The sequence below is a fragment of the Phascolarctos cinereus genome, unplaced genomic scaffold (assembly GCF_003287225.1).
Source record: "Phascolarctos cinereus isolate Bilbo 61053 unplaced genomic scaffold, phaCin_HiC Scaffold_1;HRSCAF=81, whole genome shotgun sequence".
NCBI lineage: Eukaryota > Metazoa > Chordata > Mammalia > Diprotodontia > Phascolarctidae > Phascolarctos > Phascolarctos cinereus.
The window spans coordinates 1535953-1558332 of NW_027555514.1; the positions used below are offsets into that span (position 1 = coordinate 1535953).

At 48.9% G+C, this 22380-nt stretch overlaps 1 long non-coding RNA gene across 1 annotated transcript; it reads right to left on the reverse strand.

Moving 5' to 3' along the window:
- Positions 1-468: 468 nt before the first annotated feature.
- Positions 469-19699, reverse strand: LOC110217622 (uncharacterized). Its single transcript, XR_002327097.2, has 3 exons — positions 19585-19699; positions 5887-5993; positions 469-4111 (listed from the first exon to the last, which is right to left on the reverse strand). It is a non-coding gene; the product is annotated as an uncharacterized LOC110217622 (long non-coding RNA).
- Positions 19700-22380: the final 2681 nt, after the last annotated feature.

Genomic DNA, 22380 nt, shown 5'->3' on the forward strand with positions numbered 1-22380 from the left:
CATGGTAAGATTTTAAGAGGTTCCATGTTAACTGATGGGGCTGAGGGACGGTCATTAAGAGGGTTTTTTGTTTGTGTTGTTTTGTTTTGGTGAAAATAAGGAGTTTTACTTAGTGGCAGAAGTGATGGGGAACCAAAGCACCTTCCACAGCCGTGAGGTCTGGTCTTTCCTGAGATCAGCTAGTAATAGGAGAGAGCAGGCACTGCCTAGGAGGCTGCTTGCTCTAGCCAGAATCTAATCACTGTCTTTAAGAATTACTTAATCTCAGTGAAATGTGCCACCTTCTGCATCTGCTCCTTATTCTCTGCCAACATATCTTTGGAGAGTGATCCATTTTGAAGAGTCCCTCTCCCAGGTTGCTGAGCCTGGCTGCAGAGGTGGATGCTTTCCTAGGAGCAGGCTCTCCCCCACCCCACCCCCCACTTCTGGCTCATTTCCCCCCCACCTCACCCCAAGAAGCTAGGAGAATTTCCTTGGGACAGAAGAAGATGTAAAATAAACTGAGTCCCTGGAAACGGTCCAGCTGGCTGTACTGGGCTGGGAAGGAAATAGCTTAAACTGGGAAGAAGAAAAGCAAAGAAATCCAACAGAGTTGAGACCAGAGGCCAGTAGGCCAGCCAGCCAGACTGCAGTTGTACCCCCTCAGTGAGAGGCGATGGTGCCTCTCCCAGACAACCCTGCTGAGCAGATGGACAGTGCCTGAGCATCCCCAAGGTGCCATCCCATGCTCCACTCATGCCATGGATTCTCCAAGCCTGGAGTTCATGTGAGTTTCTCTGAGGAATGAGCTGAGCTGCTGCTGGGGCCAGGATGGAAATACTTCCTGTAACAAAGGTTTACAAAGGAGGGGAGCCAATGTCCATTGAACCCCATTTTACAGAGGAGGAATGTTGCAGCGTTTGGAGAAAGATTCAAACGCAAGCCCCAAACCTGGCCCTAGAGCCAGCATTCATTCATTTATTCCTTAGAATCAGGCCATGGTTTTATCAGTATAGAATTGTCCTCTCCTGAGCCAGACAGGCAGTGATTTTACTTTGCCCTTGTGGTTTCCGGGTGGTCCGGGGCACTGAGAGGGTCCAGGCTGCAGTCCCCTGACCTTGGCCACTTCCCTTCTCCCCCTCCCCCTTTTCAGCTCTCTTTATGTGCCAATGAGGGCAGGGATGGTCTTTCTCTTTGTCTCTGCATTCTCAGTGTTTAGCCCAGTGCCCACAGCCAGTATGGGGCCAGGGTGGGACCTGAGCCTAGATCCTCCACTGTGCTGTCTCTCCTTTCCTCCCTAGCAGAGGCTTCCTGAGTCCCTCAGGGCACCCCAGGGGCTGTGCCCCAGCACCAGCATTAGTGTACCGACAAGGAGCAGTCACACATCTGCAGAATCATAACCACTGTCATCCTCTGATGAGCTTACACATCAGGGTTCCTAGTTTTCACTGTGCTATCAGGGGCTTGGGGCTCTGAGATGCATTGGCTTGTCATTGGCTGAGCCTCTGGCCACTCCAGAAGTAAAATAACAAGCCATATTTGTATATAAGTTTTACTTACACTGCGGTATGACCCACTGGTCCTGGAATAAACCCTGGTTTTTGCCCCAAAACACAGGTGGGTCAATGACCTGCCTTGTGGGGAAGGAGAGACATGCTTCCCTGGTCCAGTGGGTGCCCGGTGCTGACAGCCTTCCAACACCTGGTTCAGTGCCAGTTGGGCATGGAGAAGGCAGCCATTCAGGGCTCATGGGTTCAGCCTCTTAGCCTCTTTATCTGAGACTCCATTGTAAGGTCTTACTTTCCACTTTTCATTCTCCACTGAGGGATTTCTAGTGTCTTATTTAGATTGGAGGACAAGGTACAGTCTTTTGTCTCCACCTGTAGATCTCTGAATGTTACAGCTGGTGGAGGAGGCTGAGGAGGGCTCCAGCTGGGCTCTGGCTGGCCTTGAAGGCTTGTCATAACCCTTCACCCTACTTGGTCCCTTCTTACAAGGTATAAAGGGATGTGTGTGTGTGTGTGTGTGTGTGTGTGTGTGTGTGTGTGCATCCATAAATGTCTACACACCATCAGACAGCTAAGGGGGAAGCCAATGTGTCTTCTGCCTACAGACAGGTCTCTACCTGTCCCCCAACACAGACAACTCCATCTTTACCATCCTGTCCATGCAGGAGCCTCTCTCACAGTTCCAGGGACCAAAACTCACAGTTGACCCAACAGTCACTACCCTGGGCCGTGGTTTGCTTCCCCAGCACACGTAGCAACCTTCAACTTGTGGGTGAACAGACTGAGAGCCGCCATTTTGGCCCACCCTCAGCCATGCTCTTTGGTGAGGCCAGGGCATCTGGAGATGAGGCTGTCAGCATGGCCTGGGCAGCTCACTGGGCAGCTCTGTATACTGATCTGCTTGTGCTGACTTTGCTCCATGTGGGATCTGCTGTCATTTTATCAGCCACTGGAATAATGTAGGTTTCTAGGCAATAACCCCAAGAAGCTTCAATTAAAAGGAATATGAATGCTGCCAGTCTCTTGTGCTTTTTAATATTTAAACCTTCTTAGGTCCCTAGAGAGAAGCTTCATGATCTTCTTTTTTAAAAAGTCAGTAAAAGGAGAGAGTAATGATTCAGAACAAGGTAAATATTCATTAGGGCAAACAGCCAGCTCTCTCCCTCTCTGCCAAGTGCCATCTGAAGGGAGGGGGCGGAGCTGCTGCCAGGGGGTCTCTGGGAGGGGAATAACAAGGCGTCTTGTTTGATCAGTCATGGAGCTTCTGAGGGGCCCCCAAATGTCACAGGAGCAGAGGAGGCAGTGGCCAAAGCGAATGCTGGAAGAACACTGTTTTTCTGTGATGGGTGGGTTAGTAATACTAATATTAATCATAGTGATAATAATCAATGCTGGTAGCTACTGATAGAGCACTTTAAGGAGAAACTCAGGGACATAGCTGTAAAATGGGGGTCATACCAACACCATCTCACAGAATTGTGAGGACCTAGGGAGCAAATGGCTGTAAACTCCCACCCAAAGCTGGAGTTTGTTTTCCTGAAGGATCTGGGAGTCATAAGAAAGGCCTCCAAAGAGAAGTGTATCAGAAGGGCTGAATGCTCTCACTTTTCCTGCATTTTCATCTTGACTCCTGCTTGGTACTTTCCTCCTTCCCTCCCCATGAGCAGCCAAGGGAAACCAGAAAAAGAATGGGGGCTGCCCCACCAAGTGCTTGTGTCAGCCAGGGCCCCTGGGCCAGAATGCTTAGCCAGTGAGGACCCTGCAGACATCAGGTTGGGGAGAGCCCAGGGCCATCTCCCCAGGTGATTCAGCTTTTCCTTCTGTTCCCTCTGCATTGACCTTCGATCCTTTAACCTAAAGGATCCATCCCATAGCTTCCCTGTCCTCCTCAAATCTTGTCCTCTTTCACCTTCCCAGCGTTGCCACGCTTCTGAGAGCATCGCCTCCATTCAGCTCCATCTCCTCTGCTTTCTCTCCCTAACCACACACACCTGTCCTAATCGCTCCTGCCTCACAAGTTGTTGCACTATGGGGCAGGTGCTTTGCTGACCTTACTGGGCTCCATGAATGCTAGCTCTTGTTAATCTGAGACCTTCTCAGGGACTGACCAGAGAACAGCCGGCATCCCCCCAGGTCTCAAGGAGGATAAAAGGCCAGGTCCCCAATGTGTGTGAATAGCTTGCCAGACCAGTGAATGCTCAGGACTCTGTCATGCTCCTTTACTGATGGAATGTCAGGGACATGAGCCACTGAGATGGGGCATTCCTTGTGCTCACAGGCACATCTGTTCTGAGGACTGCCAGGGGGCCCATGGAGGAAGAGCCCTAGAGGGGACAAGGGGCTTTACATGTGGTGGATGGTGTGTAGGTGACACCTAAAAATGTGAAGGAACTTCGAGGCCAGAGCAGGGGTCAGAGACCAAAGACCTGAGATGTGGAGCCAGGAGAGATCTGGGAGGAAAGTGAATCTACTCTCCTCATTTTGTGGATGAGGAAGCTGAGGATGTGAGAGAAAATGACATGCCCAAGGTCACAAGGCAGTAAGCATCTAAGTAGCAATGTCCAGGCTGGAACCCAGGTCCTCAGACTTCAGATCCAGTGCCATTTCCATCGTCCCTTGGTGGCCTGGGAGAAGGAGAGATGGGGGAAACTGGAGGTCATGGCAAGGACAGAGAACAGTTTGGAGGGAGAGGTGGAAAGGCATACCTGAAGCCAGCTCCTCCTTGGAGGGCCTTCAGAGGCATAGCCTTCCAGAGCCCTGGATCATACTTTCATGCCATAGTGGAACGCCAAAGGGGACCGTAGATAGTCAATACAAAGAAAATCTAACAAAAATGATGCAGTTTTAAGTTTTGAATATGATCTGCTTAGATCGTGGAAGGGGGGAGTCCTCCATAGGGTAAAAAAGTCCATGGAAAGGAGATAAGTCACAAAGGGAGGCCTGCTGCAGCCCAGTGTACCTGCTTGGTCGTCGGCTGAAGTGAGTGGGGACAGCACTGGCCAAAGGACTATCGGACTGCCTGTCAGCTGAGCTGGGGGTTTCCTCCTCACAAAGAAAACAGATAATGTGACAACAAAGGTCATGCCTCATTTTTTGTGTACTACAAAAAAAAAGCGTTGGCTCCTGTCAGAGCCATGCTGATGGGGGTGGTAGGCGGGACCTGGCCGCTCCTTAGAAAAGATCCCGTGGCTGAAGCTGGGGAATGCTAGGAAACAGAAGCCTTTAGCTGTCAAGGCAGTCAGAAATGTGGGTGCCTGTCCAAAATGGACCCAAAAATCAAAATGTGGCAGGTGCCATGGGCAAGTGAACAGGGAAGGGAAAGGAAGAAGCATTTATTTAAGCCCTGATTATATGACAGGTGCTGGGCTAAGTGCCTTATAATGATTATTTCATTGGATTCACAACTACCCTGGGAAAGGGAGGTATTATTATTACCTCCATTTTATAGCTAAGAAAACTGAGGCAAACAGCTGCGAAGTGGCTTGCCTAGGATCACACAGCGAAAGTATCTGAGGCTGAATTTGAACTCAGTTCTCTCTGACTCCAGGCCCAGCACTCTATTCACTGGGTCATAGACCTGGATTCAAGTTTCAGTTTCAACATTTGATGCATTTGTGATCCTGGGTTAGTCATTTAATTTCTCTGAGCCTCAATTTCCTCATCTCTAGAATGGGGATAATGATACTTACTCATCTCTACCACACAGAGTTTTTTGAGGAAAGCATTTTGAAAATCTTAAAATGCTAAAGAAATCTGCGCTGTTCCTGATAGAATGGTGGTCTTCTTCCCAAAGGCGGGGAAGATTCAGTTCTTGGTTTTGTTTCCAGGCACCCAGCACAGTGCCCAGCAGACAACACAAGCTTAGCGAATCCTTGCTGCTGACTTTACTCCCTTCTCCCATCTGTTTAGAAGCAACAGGCTTAAAGTCAGAGCCCTGGGCCCTGAATCAGGAGAGAGCTGCACTGAAACCACCCCTCAAACACTCATTTTGTGGCCATGGGTGAATCATTTACCTTTTCAGCTTTCTATCTGTGACTAGTATCTGGTGTGGCCCCTTACCACATATGGGTCCTCCAGAAACGGTTAACCCAAATTCAAAGCACTCTTCCTGTCAACATCCACTCAAAATCCCATGACTCATAAGCCCCTAACAGTGTTTTTACTTTTACGTATCAGCCAGAGAACATAATTAGTTCAAAGCAAATACATTTAACAAAACAACATAGCAAAATAGTAATATGGTGTCCCCACCTCCAGCCCCGACAACCTGGGGCATACTTTCCCACAAATAGTCACAGAACAAGTGGGGTGAGCGCGCATGCGGAGGCACACATATGGAGGCATGCACATTTAGGGAATGTGTGTATTCTGGATGCACATATGGAGGGACAGTTCTCACCTCGGAAACCACGGGTGCAGTGATGGCCTCTGGTGATCCCATCATGCTGCTTCCCACTGGCCTCACATGGGTTGGTGGGTCCCTTGCAAGATATGGGCACCATGACTCTACGGGCGGAATGAGATATCATCATAGTCAGGGTTTATCTCCAGCACTGTAAGGTTCACAAAGCCCTTCACATACGTGAGATCATTTGATCATCACAATCATCGTGTGAGGTGTTTTCTACAGGCATTAGCACCCTCAGTTTATGGATGGGGAAACTGGCTCTGAGGATAATAACTACCTCATGGTCACACACTTAGGGGCCACATCAGGATTTGAACTCGGGCTGGATTGACCCTGGGTCCAGTGCTCTGCTCATTAGGCCATGTTGCCTCCCACAAAGGAACCTCACTGGGACATTTGGATCAAATGAGATGATCCGTGAAAACTGATCCGCACATTTTGAAACACGAGTTCATTGTCACCTAGTATTGCTATGATTACAGCACGAGCCTGAGGGCAACGGTTCTCTCTCTTTTCTTCTCTTTCCCTTCTCCCTCCTCCTTCTCCCCCCTCTCCCTCCCCTCCTTTCTCTCTTTTTCATACTCCATTCTTCCTCACGTCCCTCCCCTTCCCCTTTCCCTTCCCCTCCTTCTCTTCCTCTTCCTCCTCTCCTCTTTCCTTCTCTGTCTCCCTCTCTCCCCTTTTGTAGCCCTTTCCTTCATGCGTCCCTCCCTCTCATTTTTCTCCTCCCTCTGTCCTTCCTCCTTTCCCTTCTCCCCCCCATATCCTTTCCCTTCCTCTCTCCTTTTTCCTCCCTCTTTCCTCTCCCCTTCCCCAGGACTCCTGATCTCCCAGTCCTAGTCACTGCCAGTCATAATTTTTCTCACTTTGGTAGAGGAGGAGAAGACCCTGGGTTTCCCACTTTGACATTTTCATTCCAACAGCATTTCTTAAGCACTACTTAGTACCAGGCCTTGTGGTGAGGCCTGGCCATATGAAGACAAAATGCAAACAGGCCCCTTGCTCAGATAGCCGACACTGCACTGGGGGAAAGGAATGCCCATGAATCTATTCTTTTCAGGGGTTAGAAAAAACTAACTCAGGAATCAGGAGGGCTTCTTAGAGAATGTGGCCCTTGAGCTGACCCAGGGAAAGGCTTACCCAGCTCACTGCTCTTGGCACAAGGGAGTCCCCATGAGTGTAGGTGTGTTCACCCAAACTCCCCACCTGCTGACACAGGTGTGAATCCTGCTAGCGCACCTAAACGCATCCACCTGCCCTTCTATGCACACAATCTTGTGGGCATTGCAGGAAAAGCCCAGGATTCAACACAGGAGCCTGAATTTGCCTCAAGGCCACCCTAGCTTCTGTTCCACCATGGGGAGAGCCCAGATGGCACACCACCCAGGACTACAAGGACTCTCTGGGCTGCCTTGGTTTGCCCTTCTGTAAAAGTGCAGGGCTGGGTGGATGACAAGCTTGGAGATGTTTTCTACTATCCCAGCCCCACAGGGCTTCTGAGCGGGGGTGGGGTGAGTCACCAGGAGCCTGTGGTGCAGCTGCTCCCCCGGCTCTCCACAGTGAAATGGATTTTCAGTGGTTTTATGCCTGTCAAAAACTGAATTCTTAAATGTTCATTATCATTCGTTCTGAGGCGGAGGTGGCGAGCAATTCCTTGGCTCTCATTTGAAATGGTTAACCAAGGGCGGAGAGGAAAGTGGGACAGCCAGGGAACCATGGGCGCCTGCGGAGTCAGGACCTGAGGACCAGCTTCCCCTGGCCTAGGAATGCCCTTGGGCACGTGTCGGGATCTCAGGCCCTCGGACTGGAAGGGTCTTCAGAAGCCACCTCGCCCTGGAGAGCGTCCCTGCCACAAACCCGAGGAGGAGCCGGACGGCTTCGGACCGAAGAAGTTCAGGGAGGGAGCGCGCTCAGGCCATTGCGCTCTGGGGCAGCTTCTGTCTCGCTCTTCTCGGAAAGGTTTCCTTCCTAAATTTGCCCTCCTGTAGCTTCCAGCCATCAGTACGGTTCAGGCCTCCAGGGCCGAGCAGAAACAGCGTGGGGTAAAGTGGAAGCCTTTCTGCATCCGAGCTGGCGCCTGGGTGCTCCCGCTTCCCGCAGTCCTTCCTCAAACGTGACGCCCCCCAATAGAACACAATACTGTCGATCATGTGTGGTTCTAGATGGAATAAGGCAGCTGGGGGAGCCACAATGCACACAGACGCGAGCTGGGAGACCCTGGGCAAGTCGGTTCATTGCTGTCTTCCTCAGTTTCCTCAGCTGTAAAATGGAGACTGTAAAAGGGTTGTTGTGAGGGCGACAGGAGGTAATATTTGTCGAGCATTAACCTGAAAGCGCTGGACAAATGCTGGCTATTCTTTCCATTATCACAGCACATCAGACCAGGGCAGAGCACAGGGGCTCTCACTCCCTGTGCATCCCATGGTGCAGCCCAACAATTCATTTGTTTTCTTGGCTGCCACCTCACACTGTCAACCCATATGCAGCTTGTCGTTCGTTCAAACCCCCAGATCTTTTTCAGATGAACTGCCATCTAACTACACCTCCGCCATCTTGTTTGGGGGGGGGGTGTCAGTTTTTCCAACCTACTTAATGTTTTTAATTTTGTCCAGAGGAAGATTTCATTAGCTTAGGGAACTCCTGGTGAAGACTCTTCCTCTACCCAAGAAGGTCTGCCATTTTCCTTTTACTTAAAGAGCTTCTGTGGCATAAGAAATGACTTGCACAGGGTGATACGCTTAAAGGTGGAACTTGAACCCAGGTCTTCTTGAGGCTAAGTTTTCCATCCATTTTTGCCATTCTGTCTGTCTGTCCCTCCCTTCCTGTCTTTTTTGATCTGGACTTGGGATTTCATTGGTGTAGAAAATTTCCAGTAAAGAAATCCCCATCACCTTTGCAACTTATAATTTTAGAAAATGGCTACTGTTCCCCATCCAGGATATTTCACCTCCCACCTTCAGGCTTTTGCAGGTCTCCGTACCTGGGGGCACTTTCTTCCCACCTCCACCTCTCAGAATCTCTTACTTCCCTCCCAGCACAGCTCAACTCCTTCCTACCCAGGACCTTTCCTGGACCCCACACTGAGCTGTCATTCCCCTGCGTATGACTGCACAGGCTTTGTACTTACTTGGGCCCAGCTTGTATGGTCCCCAGGAGAATGAAAACTCCTGGAGGGTAGGGATTGACTTTTATTTTTGCATCTATATTCTTTGTGTCTCTCTTAGGCTCTTGCATACAGTAGGAACTTAGTAAATGCTGGTTGAATTGAATTAATGGGTGTTCAGCTTATTCTTTTGTGTATGTGTGAGGCAACTGGGGTTAAGTGTCTTGCCCAGAGTCACACAGCTTTGTGAGTGTTATGTGTCTGAGGTCAAATTTGAACTCAGGGCCTCCTGACTCCAGGGCCGATGTACTACCCACTGCTCCACCTAGCTGCTCCATCCGTGTTCAGCTCATTCTCATAAAGGAGCTCATCAGGGGATGGACGGTCAGTTACATTTTCTTGGTTGTCTTTCCCCTCCTGCTCACAATAAGGCTCATTAGTTTTCCAAGTGTCCTCCACTCTTTCAGATGGTTTGAGAACCAGTCCCTTAATGGGGACCATGAAAATGTCATAATCTCACCCCTCAATTCTCAGCTATTTCTTCACCTGATTCTTTCCTCCAGAACTCTTTTCAACTTATAACTTCATTTCTTTCTTTCTTTCTTTCTTTCTTTCTTTCTTTCTTTCTTTCTTTCTTTCTTTCTTTCTTTCTTTTTTCTCTTTTTTTTCTTTTTCTTTCTTTTTTTTCTCTTTCTTTCTTCTTTCTTTCTTTCTTTCTTTTTCTTTCTTTCTTTCTTTCTTTCTTCTTTCTTTTTCTTTCTTTCTTTCTTTTTTTATCTCTTGCTTTTTCTTCCAGGAATTCTGGGAGTTCTGGTGGCCCAGCCAAATTATTTTTTCTCTGCAGCTCTGTCTGCTTGGAAGTGTTGCTGAATTACTTTCTTCTGGATTCAAGATTTCATCATTTCTTCACTTCTGGGCATAAGAACAACAGATACCTCACCCAGTTGTTGTGGGGAATGAATTAGATTATGTATTTAAATATGTATGATCACTTATGTATGTAATCTAAGTTGCAACCTTAGAGCACCATATAAATATCAGCTGTCAGTTCTTAATATTATTGTTACTCAGCATCTTTGGTTTCCTCCTGCCTCCAATCTTTAGTACTGGCTTGGGCTTTTGTGCCAGGCCTTAGTTCTACCCTCTTGGATGGGCCCTCCTTGTTCCTGCCTTGGATGGCTCCCCCAGTTTCCCAGGATCTGCATCCAGATCACTGATGGGTTTACGATCCCTATCCCCTGATTTGTCTGGGGTCCTAATGCCTTGGTTTTTGAGGCTCCTGGAGCCTCAAAGGTCAGAGGACTCTGGACTTTGGGACTCTGTGGGCCTTGCAGCCATATCTTATGCCTCCTGCCTGGCCCCATGTTCATGCTTTGATTGCTGACCCCCCAGGAACTTCTTTGTCTGAGCCTCATGGGCTTCTGTTTCCTGGGAGCAGAGCTCTGCAGGTTTGGGGTGCCCTGGACTATGACTGGTCAGAGTACTGGCAGACTTCTGGCTTGTTTATTTGTGCTCCCACTGGCCTGGGCTGTCCTTCTGTGCCTTCCTGGGCTGGATGAATGAGCTTATCCTGGTTTCTCTTTGGATTTCTGGATCACTATTCTCTCTATCTGGTGCCTTTTCCCAGTTTTTACTGGCCAGTTATTGTAACTGGGAGAGCAGGGCTGCTCAGTGACCTTTTGTGCCACCAACTGACTAGGAGCCCAAAGGGTCCCCTTCAGCACTGGCTTCCCCTGCTTATGAGGGGATGATCCAGCTCCTCCTTCCCCTGGCGTTTTCTCCAGTGGTCTTCCCACCTTTTCACACAGATGTGGGAGACTCCAGATGTGGAGGCTCCTCTGTTCCTGATGGAAAAGAGTCTGCTATAAACCTCTTGGTCATGCTCTTCACCTTGCTATGTTTTCTGTCCTTTCATTTTCAGCTTAAATACCCTTTGACTAACGGCCGAGTGGGGTCCCTCTACACATTTTTAGCCTCGATTTCTGCTTACTATTTTACAAGGTGATATCAGTCATCTTCTTCCATCCTTCTCTATGATTTTACAGACAAGTCATGTTCTGCACTCCAGCTGCCATGTTCCTGCCAGACAAGGAGGTCAAGGCTTCAACAACAGAAGCTGTTTCTAGGCTCCTTTGCTCTCCTCATTGTGGTGATGGACTTTGGAAGGTTGAACTTCCTTAGAGAATAGTGCTAGCCTGTGTCAATATCTGTTCTTCTATTTGCTTCTTATTTTTTGATTCAATGACACACCATAATATCTTCTCATTTTTATTCTTACTTTCTTCTACTGGGGAGTTGGTTTTGGCCTTTTCTCTAAGAAATCAGTGGATATGACTTGTTTTTCTCAGATGGAAGGTTCCTAAATAACTCCCACATCAATAGCGAGTCTTTTCTTGTTCATTCAGATACAACCAGTTTGGGGGTTTTGTGATTTTTCTTTTCAAGTCCAATGATTCTCAAATATATTCTTGAAGAAAGTATTTATGTTCCACTGGTAGGAAACTTCTATGCAGTTTTCAAGACTTTGCCCTTTCTTGTTTCTTCCTCCAGAACTCTCTTTTCCAACACATTTTTCACTGTCTTCTCTTCTATCCACCTTTGCATTGTAGTCACTGACTATCAGAGTGTATGTTGAATTCATTCGGAGGGTCTCAATGAGCTCTCCATAAAATTTCTTTGCCTCCTCATTCTCTGAAATTGATGTTGGCAATAAGGTGCAGATCATTTCATGGCGGTCTTTTCCACAAATATTTATCATAAGCACAATACAAGATTACCCATGAAATGGAGTCTCTTGTTGCCTTTGGGTGGGTGGTAAAACTAGCTCATCCAGGACCTTGCTTCACCTCTTCAGGGAGAATCTGTGAGCCATCCTGCCCTTCGGCTGTGACTTTTTTCTGCTTTGTGGCTTTATTTGAAGGGAGAATGGCAAGATAGCTGGGATTCAGTTCTTGTAGGTCAGTGTTAGCCATGAGACAAGAACCATACAATTAGAGTAGTAATGGCTCTGTTAATATTGATGGATGATATAAAAATGGAAGTCCTCATCACCCCTCATTACCATGTTCTACCTCTGACACCATCAGTGTGGAAGCAGAAGGGGCTGCATGGGACAGGGCACCATTTTGTCTCTGTCTTTGTTTCGTAGCTGCATGGCCAAGGGGTGAGCCAACTGGTTCTTGGGCAGGTGATGCATTTTGCCCAGCCTCTCTGCACTTAGGTTGGTTCTGCCCAGAAGGTGCATTACTTCTGCTGGCACTGGGCTTAAAACCTTTCTAACACGATGGACCCTGCCAGAGCTTGTGTGTGATTGGCACAACCTTTGACCCCTGGGCCACCTCTACATTGCCCTGGCGCCTCAGAGCGGGAGGTCTGTGGGGATTGCCTCCAAACCAAAGTCCACATCTCTTGGATTAGAATCATACAGCCAATCTCCTCAGTGATATTCTCAAAGAGAAGGAGCTTGAGTGCACCCTCAATGCCAGTGAACATTGATTTGGGCACCTGTAAAGACCACAATAATTCCTATTCCCATCCTGCATTAAGATGTATAGAGTGCTCTTCTTACGACGACCTAGGACGTAGGCTGTACTTCTGTTATCATTCCTTTTTACAGATGGGAAAACTGAGGTCAAGAAAGGTTATGGATCTGAATAATGTTTGCAAACCTAAACATGCTATCTAAATGCTCATCATCATCATTACTATACCTAGCACTTAGACAGAACTTTAAAATTTGCAAAGCACGTTCTGAATAATTCATTCGATCCTCCTAACAACCCTGGGAGTCAGGTGCTCTTTGCATCCACATTTCATAGATGAGGAAACTGAGGCATCAGGCAGAGGTTAAGGGACTTGCTATAAGTGTCTGATGCTGGATTTGAACCTGGGTCTTCCTGACCCTAGCTCTGTGCTCTGTCCACTGCGCCCCCTAGCTTGCCCAGGGTCACACAGCCAGTGAGAGTCTGAGGTGGCATTTGAGCCCAGTTATCTTGTCTCTGGGGCAAGCGTGCTCACCACCACACCATCCTGCCTCTCACATGATTTATGGGAATGCATGGCTCTCCCCTTACCTGTAAAGGGAACGCTGCCCAGAGCTGTCCTGATAGCCATATGAGGGGCCGCAGCTCCGGGAGCCGTCTGCCTGACATGGATAATGTCCACAGCAGTCAGCAGGTGGGCACCTTTGGGCGCCTCCACCCCAGCTGATGTTGCCCATGGTATTACACACCAGCCTGCTAGTATTGCCCAGTGCCCTTTGCTCTGCTGAGCATGCCCAGCTCATGCCAGAGAGTGCTTTGCTTGGTTCCCGACTGCTCTTGTGCCTTGCCATGATTCCCTGATGGAGCTGCTCCCAGCTGTGCAGAGAAGGCTGACATGTTGGCAGAGGACCACAGCAGCCATGGAGCGGCTGACTGACTAGCAAAGATGGCACAGCGGGGGTGGGGGACAATCATTGCTTCCTTTGTCATCTGTCACATAAGAAGATGCTTATTCTGAGCCGGGAGGGAAAGTTTTAGCTTTGTTGTTTCATGCCGAGGGCTTTGTGTGAACCGTCTGAACCCCAGCACAAGGACGGACTGAGGCTTGATCTAGTTTATGGTGAGAGAGCACATTACATCCCTAGATGTTGTAAACAGGCCCATTATATCACTATGATGTCAGGTGGTGTGTCCCACACTGTAGGATTGGTGTGTCTGCTTTGGCTATCTACCCGGGGCTCTGGAGATACATTGAGATGGCTCTGGAACCTCACCCAGCCCTTCCTAAGAGAGGTGATGATTCCTGCCCTGAGGGGAGCAAAGGAAGGGCCACCAAGCTGTGTGCTCTTATCTCCAGCCTCCAAGAGAGCTACAGGACCCCCACCCCCAACATTGTTAGTGTCGGGTACAGGTCTGGTTCAAAACAAAAGCTCCATCTCTGGTGGCTAGCCCTTAGCTTTAAGGGCGAAGGGGTGCCCCAAGCTTATACCCACTAACTTGGCCCTTTCCCACAAAAAGACCATCACAAATAGTGACTAGCTGGTGAACTCAAGTATGGAAACCCAAGAAAACAGAAATCAGAGAAGTTACATGGATTGGGATAGGCCAGGAAATACAAGAATGAATGAGATCCTTTCTGGGATCAAGAAGAGAGGCCAGCTTCAGCCAAGAGAGAGGTCCCAGTAGGAAAGTCTCCCGAGTCTGTGTGGAGGCTCTGGAAATCAGAGACGGATCGAGTACACTGCTTCCCCTCCACGTCTTTGGCTCCCAGCATCCCTCTGGCTTCCCTGGAGTGGTCTGAACAAAACTGGGACATACGAGTCTCTCCTTGAAACCCTGCCTTGAAGACTCTCTAGGACCAACCTGACCCTCTCCTGGGTCCAGAGCCTCCTGTCCACAGTCTCCCCACCCAGGGGAATCACATTGTGTGAGCGCACGGCAGCAGTGAATGCCCAAGCTTGGCTGCAAAGCTGGCGCCAGAACCAGAGAGAGAGACTGAGAGGCAGACAGGACAAAGCAGGGTTCAGACTAAGGAAGATCTGAGCTTAGTGTCATTCTGCGGGACCCTGGACCAGGCACTGCGACGCTTGGTTCTGTGCCCCTGTGCTCCCTCGAAGAGCCTCTGGCAACTGTGTAAGTGGTAGAGGAGGGCTTATTCTGCAGTGATCACTTCCTTTCTCATTTTACAGATGGAGAAACTGAGGCTTCCATGAATGGGTGGAACCTGCCCACTGAGGTCACAGAGGTAGGTAATGGTGAGGAGATTTGAACTCAGGTCTCCTCCAAGTCTGCTACATGATTGGACCTCATTCATGGTCCAGACTGTCACACAGACTAAGTGAGGGATGTGATCAAGAGATAAGCCTTCAGTGAAATGAGGCATCTGTCCTTATCTGGGCTGAGAGGGCTGAGATGCCAGCACAGGATGGAGAAGAAGAGGACCAGTCAGGGTGAACATCCTCTCTTGTTTGTTCTCATCCTGCCCCATTTCACAGATGAGATCATTGAGGTCCAGAGAGGGAAGAGACATACCCATGGTCACCCAGGGGACAGTGTAGCGTGGTAGGCAGATCTGGAGCCAGAGAATGTGGATTCCAATACTGCCTCTATTACTTACTAATGATATTCCTATTTTACAGATGAGAAAGTAGAGGCAGGCAAAGGTAAAGTGACTTGCTCAGACTGTCTGAGGCAGAATTTGAACCCAGGTTATTCTGACTTCAAGCCCAACATTATCCTTGGACCTTGGACAAGTCATTTGCCCTCCTTGGACCTCTTTTCTCCATCTATAAAACAAAGGGATTGTATTAGATGGAACCTGAGGAGGTCACTAAGAGAGAATGTAGAGAGAGAAGGCAGCTTAGGAGAGAGCCTTGGGAAATATCTCTAGGCAGAGAGCCAACTGAGAGGAGTGATCAGATGGGGGGAGGAGGAGGGGGAGGGGGAAGAGGAGGAGGGGGAGGAGGAGGAGAGCCAAGAGGGAGCGAGGTCCCAGAGACCCAGAGAGGAGAGGGTGGCCAGGTGACAAGGGGTGGGGCAACAGTCAGAGATTGCCAAGAGGTCAAGAAGGATGAGGAGCAGGAAAAGATGACTAGATTTGGCAGTGTAGAGATCATTGGTGCCCTTGGAGAGTGAGGGGACAGGAAGTGGACACACGAGTATAGACACTTTTTCGAGGTGTGTGGCTGAGGAAGGGAGGAGCCCCAGCTGGAGGGAAGGTGGTAGGCTCAGTAAGGGTTTTTTAAGGGTGGGGGAGGCTTGGGCTTGTTTGTGGGCAGTAGGGAAGGAGTTGGCAGAGAGGAAAAGGCCCATTCTATTTCTTGAATTCGGTAATGCTGTGAACATGCTAGAAACAAGCCAGAGACAGAGGGAAGGAAAACCACAGCTGAGTTCCTGTTTTCTGATTCCAGATTGATGTTAATCCTGGTTTCCCAGGCCCTGAACCTGTTTCCTCCATCTTACCTTGGCCGTCATTCACCCTGGCTGCTCGTGTGACCTCTTCCTGCCCACACATGTCCTTGGTCACCATAGAGCTCCCTCTGGGCACTGTGCCCCACCCCCCTCACCCCGCCATCTTTGTCCCACTATGTTTGGTTTCTGCTCTTTGGATTGGGGTGGTGAGACAGCTGAAAGAATGCTCTGGTCCTGATGAGCAAAACGCAAGATGGCAGCCAGGCCCCAAGTCCTTGACCACAGGGACTGTCACAGTGAGGCCTTGGCCATGCACTTCTTGGTGGATTCCAATCAAGCCCCAGCCACATCCAAATGCTCCCTGAAAAGCTGGGTTCTCTGTCCGTTGGGACACAGGGTGCAGTTCTCTTTTATTCCCTTCACAGAACTAGGACAGAAGTTCAGAGCGGCCTTAGATTTCCCCTTTGGTAACAAATTCAGACGAGTTGTCATGTTAACCTGCAGGCTGGGCTGTGTTTGAGTTTTCTCACTCCTTTCCTCATGGATCAGGTCAGCCCCGTGGCCTGGGGAACCCTGAGCAATCTCAGCCTCCCCAGCAGAATGTCCATGGGGCAGAGACAAATCCATCACCCCAACCTTCTCCTCTTCTTCTTCCTCCTCCTCCTCCTCCTCCTCCTCTTCTTCCCCAGAAGAATCTCCATGGGGCAAAGACACCTCTATCACCCCAACCTCCTCCACCCCCAGCAAGGGCACAGAAGAGCCTGAGCTGGCAAAACACAAGCCCTGTAGGGGCAGCTAGGTGGTGCAGTGGATAGAGCACCAGCCCTGAAGTCAGGAGGAACTAAGTTCAAATCCGGCCTCAGACCAAACACTTGACACTTACTTAGCTGTGTGACCCTGGGCAAGTCACGTAACCCCAATTGCCAAAAAATTTTTAAAAAGATAATTAAAAAAAACAAAAAAACAACACAAGACCCATGTACCAGGACATGCACCATCCTAGGGTTAGCTCACTCCAAGCCAGAAGTCTGAATGCGGCCAAATAAACCCCAGTGGGCTCCAATCTGTGGCTGTGCTGGGGGTACAAGGCCTTGTGTTCTTGCCTCCTCCCTGATGTTCTCCTGAGCTTCCTGAACCACCTGGTACCCAGGCTGCTCTGCTCTCCTCTGAAGCCCCCTCATCTCTTTCCAACATGCACAACCTGAGGGAGGGGCTCACATGGACAACCTGCTTGCTAAGTGGCAAGAACAGATATGAGGATCGAGCTGCTGCCTTGGAGTCCACCAGGGAGTGCCTAGGGCCCACCCAGGACACCTTGGGGGGCCTGAAGCTTCCCACAAGGACCATGTCAGGTTCAAGGAGTGAGACCTTGTGGGAGGACTAACATGGACTCAAACTGGAGAGCCGGAGCAGGCCCTTCTCTGCTTCACCCGGGTCAGCTTTCCCTGGGGGCTGTCGCCTCTTGGCCAAGGGAAGGCTTGGCCTCACTGCCCAACTGGGATCACTGCTGGGATTCTTGCTGGAGTTTGCTGTGACTTCGTGGTCACTGAGGCTTCTGGACCCAGGGTGCCCAGGCCACAGGACAGACTCCTGGGTAACGTGAGATGGCATGCCTCCCTCCCCCCCCCCCATTTCTGTGAATGGTTTGGTAGGGGGGGCGGTTTTAGGCATCTGTTCAACTGCCTTATTTGGTTTGAATTAAAAATTGCCCCAATTTACCAGGGCTTATTTTAATGCCATGTATTCTATAAATATATAATCCATTCTTAAAGGAAAAATTGTGTGTGTGAAAGAAATAGAGAGACAGAGACAGAGACAGAGAGAGAGAGATAGAGACTGAGAGAGAGACAGAGACAGAGAGCTGGAGGCAGAGACAAACAACAGGCAGACGGACGGACAGGGGGGTCTACTAGGTCCAAGCTGCCAAGACACATTAGAGATCTTTTCACTTGGACAAGAAAACATCCCTTGTTCTCATGGAAAGTTCCTGGGGGCCTCATTTCCAGACTGATAGAGGGATCTCATGAGGTCCAGGGGGGGAGGGGGTCTATGAGACGTTGGGGCCCAGCACCAAAGCTGGGGATGCCTGGGCCTTCAGGGACAGGGATGTGGATGAGCACTGGCAGCTCGGGAGTGGGGAGGGGGTTGGCAAGGGAATGTTCCTTTCCCATCCCAAGAGGCAGCTAGGTGGCACCACCTGGAAACCGGAAGGCCTGAGTTCAAATCCAGCCTCAGACATTTCCCAGCTGTGTGACCCAGGGGAAATCACTTCATCTCTGCCTGCTCCTGTTCATTCAACTATAAAACAATGAGGATAGTAATAGCACTAACCTGAAGGGGTTGTTGGGAGGATTAAATTAAATCATATTTGTAGAGTGCTTAGCACAATGCCTGGCACATAGTAGGTGCTTAATAAATGCTCATTTCCTCTCTTCCTTCCCATCTGTCACACACATACTAGAGCAGACCTGCCCGTAGCCTGGACACCCAAGGCTGCCAGGCTGGAGGGGGTCGGTCCAGGGTGGGCAGCAGAGATCTTTGTGTCCCTAGTGTGAGGAAGCCCCAGGTCCAATGTGCCCAGTGTGCTGGGTGCCCAGCAGGGCCTTGGCACAGGGAAGGAAGCAGACTCCTAGTCGTGGGCCACTTTTCATTCCATCCAGTGACTTTGAGAGGCTGAAAACCTCCCCGAGCAGCCCCCATCTTCCTTCTTTTCAAGAGAGGGGACAAAGCGACAGAGGGAAGAGGAGGGCAGTCTTTGCCTTTGCCACTTTTTCCAATCCCAATAGTGGGAGGCCGCATCTGATGAGCAAAGAGGAATGCCTTGGAGGCTGCCCAGAGAGTGGATTCATCTGAGAGGTGACAACCGCTCTCAATGAAAAGCCGCGTGTTTCACCAAAATGGTGGATTTAAGCCATAGCCCCCACTTCTTTGGCGGACCACCCCAGATCCTCATGCCCCGCGTCCCTCATCCCCCACAACCCCTGCATCGCCCCAACTGGCCGTGCTCACAGGCGGTCACTTTCGATGCTGTGAGCCAGAAGCATCCTGGCCAGTGCCCGAGTGGGCCGCCCAGCGGGCAGAGGGGCCGCCGAACAGGTGGTGGGTTTGTGCACACGTTAAGCAGGGATCCAGAGAGGCTGGTGTGCGCCTCAACGATTCTGGGAATGTGGCCCTCTGGAACGAGATACCCCAGGAAGGCATAGGCTCTGCGTCGCACAAGAAGAGAGGCTGAAATGAAAGCGTCTGCCCCAAGGCCTTCCTCCAGGCTCCCCCAACACTTAGCCCCCAGTCCCCCCCCCCCCCCCCCCCCCCCGTCTCCAGCCAAGCAACACTGTGCTCTGCTCTTGCCCTCACAGGGAAGAAGAGGAAAACAGGTCACGCAGAAAGCGCGTTTGTCATGAAATGGAATCATGCTGAGGGGCAGCCACTGCAGCCTTCGCTGTCTCTGGAAAAAGCCCGGGACCCTCAAAGCTTGGCACTAGCTGCTCTCAATGCTGAGTCCCCTGTGACTGCGCCCGAAGGGGCCTCCCCGACCATGGCTATGAATGAGCCTTCATAGCCCCTAGCCCAGACCCTGGGAGTTCTGCTCCAGTGCGGACCCCAGTAACCCTTGTTATCCATCGTCCCACATTCTTTCCTGCCGTCCCGCAGTGTCCACTGTCCTATGGGTCAGGAGAAAGGTCTGAGTCTCACCTCTCAACGCCACATCCGCTTCCCAGAGCGTTCTGTCTCCTTCCTGATCCCCTACTCGGTATCACGGACTTGCCCTGCTGGCTCCCTCGTGGGGCTGCTGCTGCAGCAGCGATGGGAGGCTGGGAGGAAATACTGTCTACGCGGTGCTGCACCTGCAGCCGGCTCCCTGTCTCCGCTGCCCTAACTGCCCAAGCTTTTGTGGCTGCGTCGCCTTGGGAGGCTGACTCATTGTGGTGTATGTCCCCAGCAAGACTTAATGCTTCACACCAGCTCGAGGGCTATGTCCCATAGGTCACTCGCCGCGCCGTAATGAGACGCCATACAGCAGGTCATTCGGAGAGACTCGGCTGCCTCTGGAAGATCTTACTCTGACGGGAAAGGAGAGCGAGGGTGCTGGGCTCCAACCCTGGCTTTGCTCCTGCCATCACGTCACCTTCCCTCTCTGGGACCCTCTCAATCCCTCTGTCTCCGAGGCTCCTGTGGCTCTGGCCACACTGCCCAGTTCTTGTTTGGCTTTCCTTTTCTCCTGAGCCCATCCTTGAGTGTTGGAAGAACTGGCAAATGTTCCAGCTGAGGCACTGCCAGTGATCTTGGGAAGGGAAAGGTAGGCCAGGGCTAGGTAAAGGAAAATGTCTTCCTGAGCTTCAAAAGGAGAAAGAATACACAGCTGTGGACTATATAGCAAGATCAGTGAATGGTGAAGAATATGAAAGACTTTTGTCCTCTGAAAGGGAGCTCTACATCCCTTGGACTCAGGCAGTGAAATTCTGTGCTGTTAGCAAAGAGGTCCAGTCAGCCTCTAGAAAAGACAGAGGGAAAGGGGAAAGGAGCCACATGTACAAAAAATATTTATAGAAGCTCTTTCTGTGGTGGCAAAGAATTGGAAATTGAGGGGATGCCCATCAATTGGGGAACTGCTGAACAAGCTGTGGTATATGAATGTAATGGAATACTATTGTGCTATAAGAAATGATGAGCAGGCAGACATTAGAAAAATCTGGACTTATACCAACTGATGCTGAGTGAAATGAGCAGAACCAGGAGAACATTGTACAAAGTAACATTAACATTGTGGGATGATCAACTTTGATAGACTTAGCTCTTCCCAGCAAATGATCTAAGACAATTCCAAAAGACTCATGATGGAAAATGCTATCCACATCCAGAGAAAGAACTATAAGGTATGATGCAGATCAAAGCATATATTATTTTCTTTTTTTCCCCTATCTTATGGTTTTTTCTGTTTTGTTCTGTTTCTTCTGTCACAATGTAAACTAATATTTAATATGATTGTATATGTATAGTCTATATCAGATTGCTTGCCATCTTGGGGAGGGGGGAGGGGGGAGTAGAGGAAGGGGGAAAAATTTGGAACTCAAAATCTTATAAAAGTGAATGTTGAAAACCATCATTTCATGGAATTAGAAAAACTAAAATACTATTAAGTGGAGGAAAAAAGAAAAGACAGGGGATCTCCAGAAGGCATCATGGTGTCCTAAAGAGCAGATCATGTATGAAGCTTTCCTTAAAATGACAAGTAAGTATTTATCTAACACCATCAGCAAGCATTATCCATGTGGGAATAAACTAAGAGCCATCCCAATAACATTAGAGGTGGAGCAAGGATGTCCATTATCATCACTATTATTCAATATTATACTAGAAATGCTAGCTACAGCAATAGGAGAAGAAACATAAATTTAAAGGATTAGAACAGGCTATGAGGAAACGTAACTGTCACTCTTTGCAGATGGTAAGATAGCATGCTTAAAGAATCCAAGACAATAAACTAAAAAACTAGTTGAAATAATGAACAACTTAGCAAAATTGTAGGATATAAAATAAACCCACATAAATCATTAGCATTTTTCTGTATAACCAACAAAGTCCAGTAAGAAGAGATAGGAAGAGAAATTCCATTTAAAATCACTGCAGACAATATAAAATACTTGGGAGCTTACTTACCAAGACAAACCCAGTAACTATATGAACACAATTACAAAACACTTTTCTCACAAATAAAGTCAGATCTAAACAATTGGGAAAATATTAATTGATCATGGGTAGGCTGAGCCAATATAATAAACATGACAATTCTACCTAAATTAATCTACTTACTCAGTGCCATGTCAATCAAACTACTAAAATTATTCTATAGAGCTAGAAAAAATAATAACAAAGTTCATCTGGTAGAACAAAAGGTCAAGAATACCAAGGGAATATTTGGGAAAAAATGTGAAAGAAGCTGGACTCACTATACCAGATCTCAAACTATAAATTATCAAAACAATTTGGTATTGGCTAAGAAATAGAGCTGTAGATCGGTGGAATAGGTTAGGTATACAATATATTGTAGTAAATTACGATAGTGATTTAGTTTTTGTCCCCAAACTTCGGGGACAAAAATTCATTATTTGATTAAAAAACTGCTGGGAAAACTGGAAAACATGATGGCAGAAACTAGGTATAGACCAACATCTAACACCATATACCAAGATAAGGTAAAAATTGGCACATGATTTAAACAGCAAGGATGATACCATAAGCAAGAGATAAGCTCTCCATTCTGGAGAGTAATTTGGACCTATGCCCAAAGGGCTATAAAGTATTATTAAACTGTGCATACCCTTTGATCTATTGCTAGGCCTGTATCCCAAAGAGATAAAAAGGGGGTGGGGAGGACCTATTTGTAGAAGAGTATTTATAGCAGCTTTTTTGTGGTGGCAAAGAATTGAAAATTGAGAGGATGCCCATCAATTGAGGAATGGTTGAACAAGTTGCAACATATGATAGTAA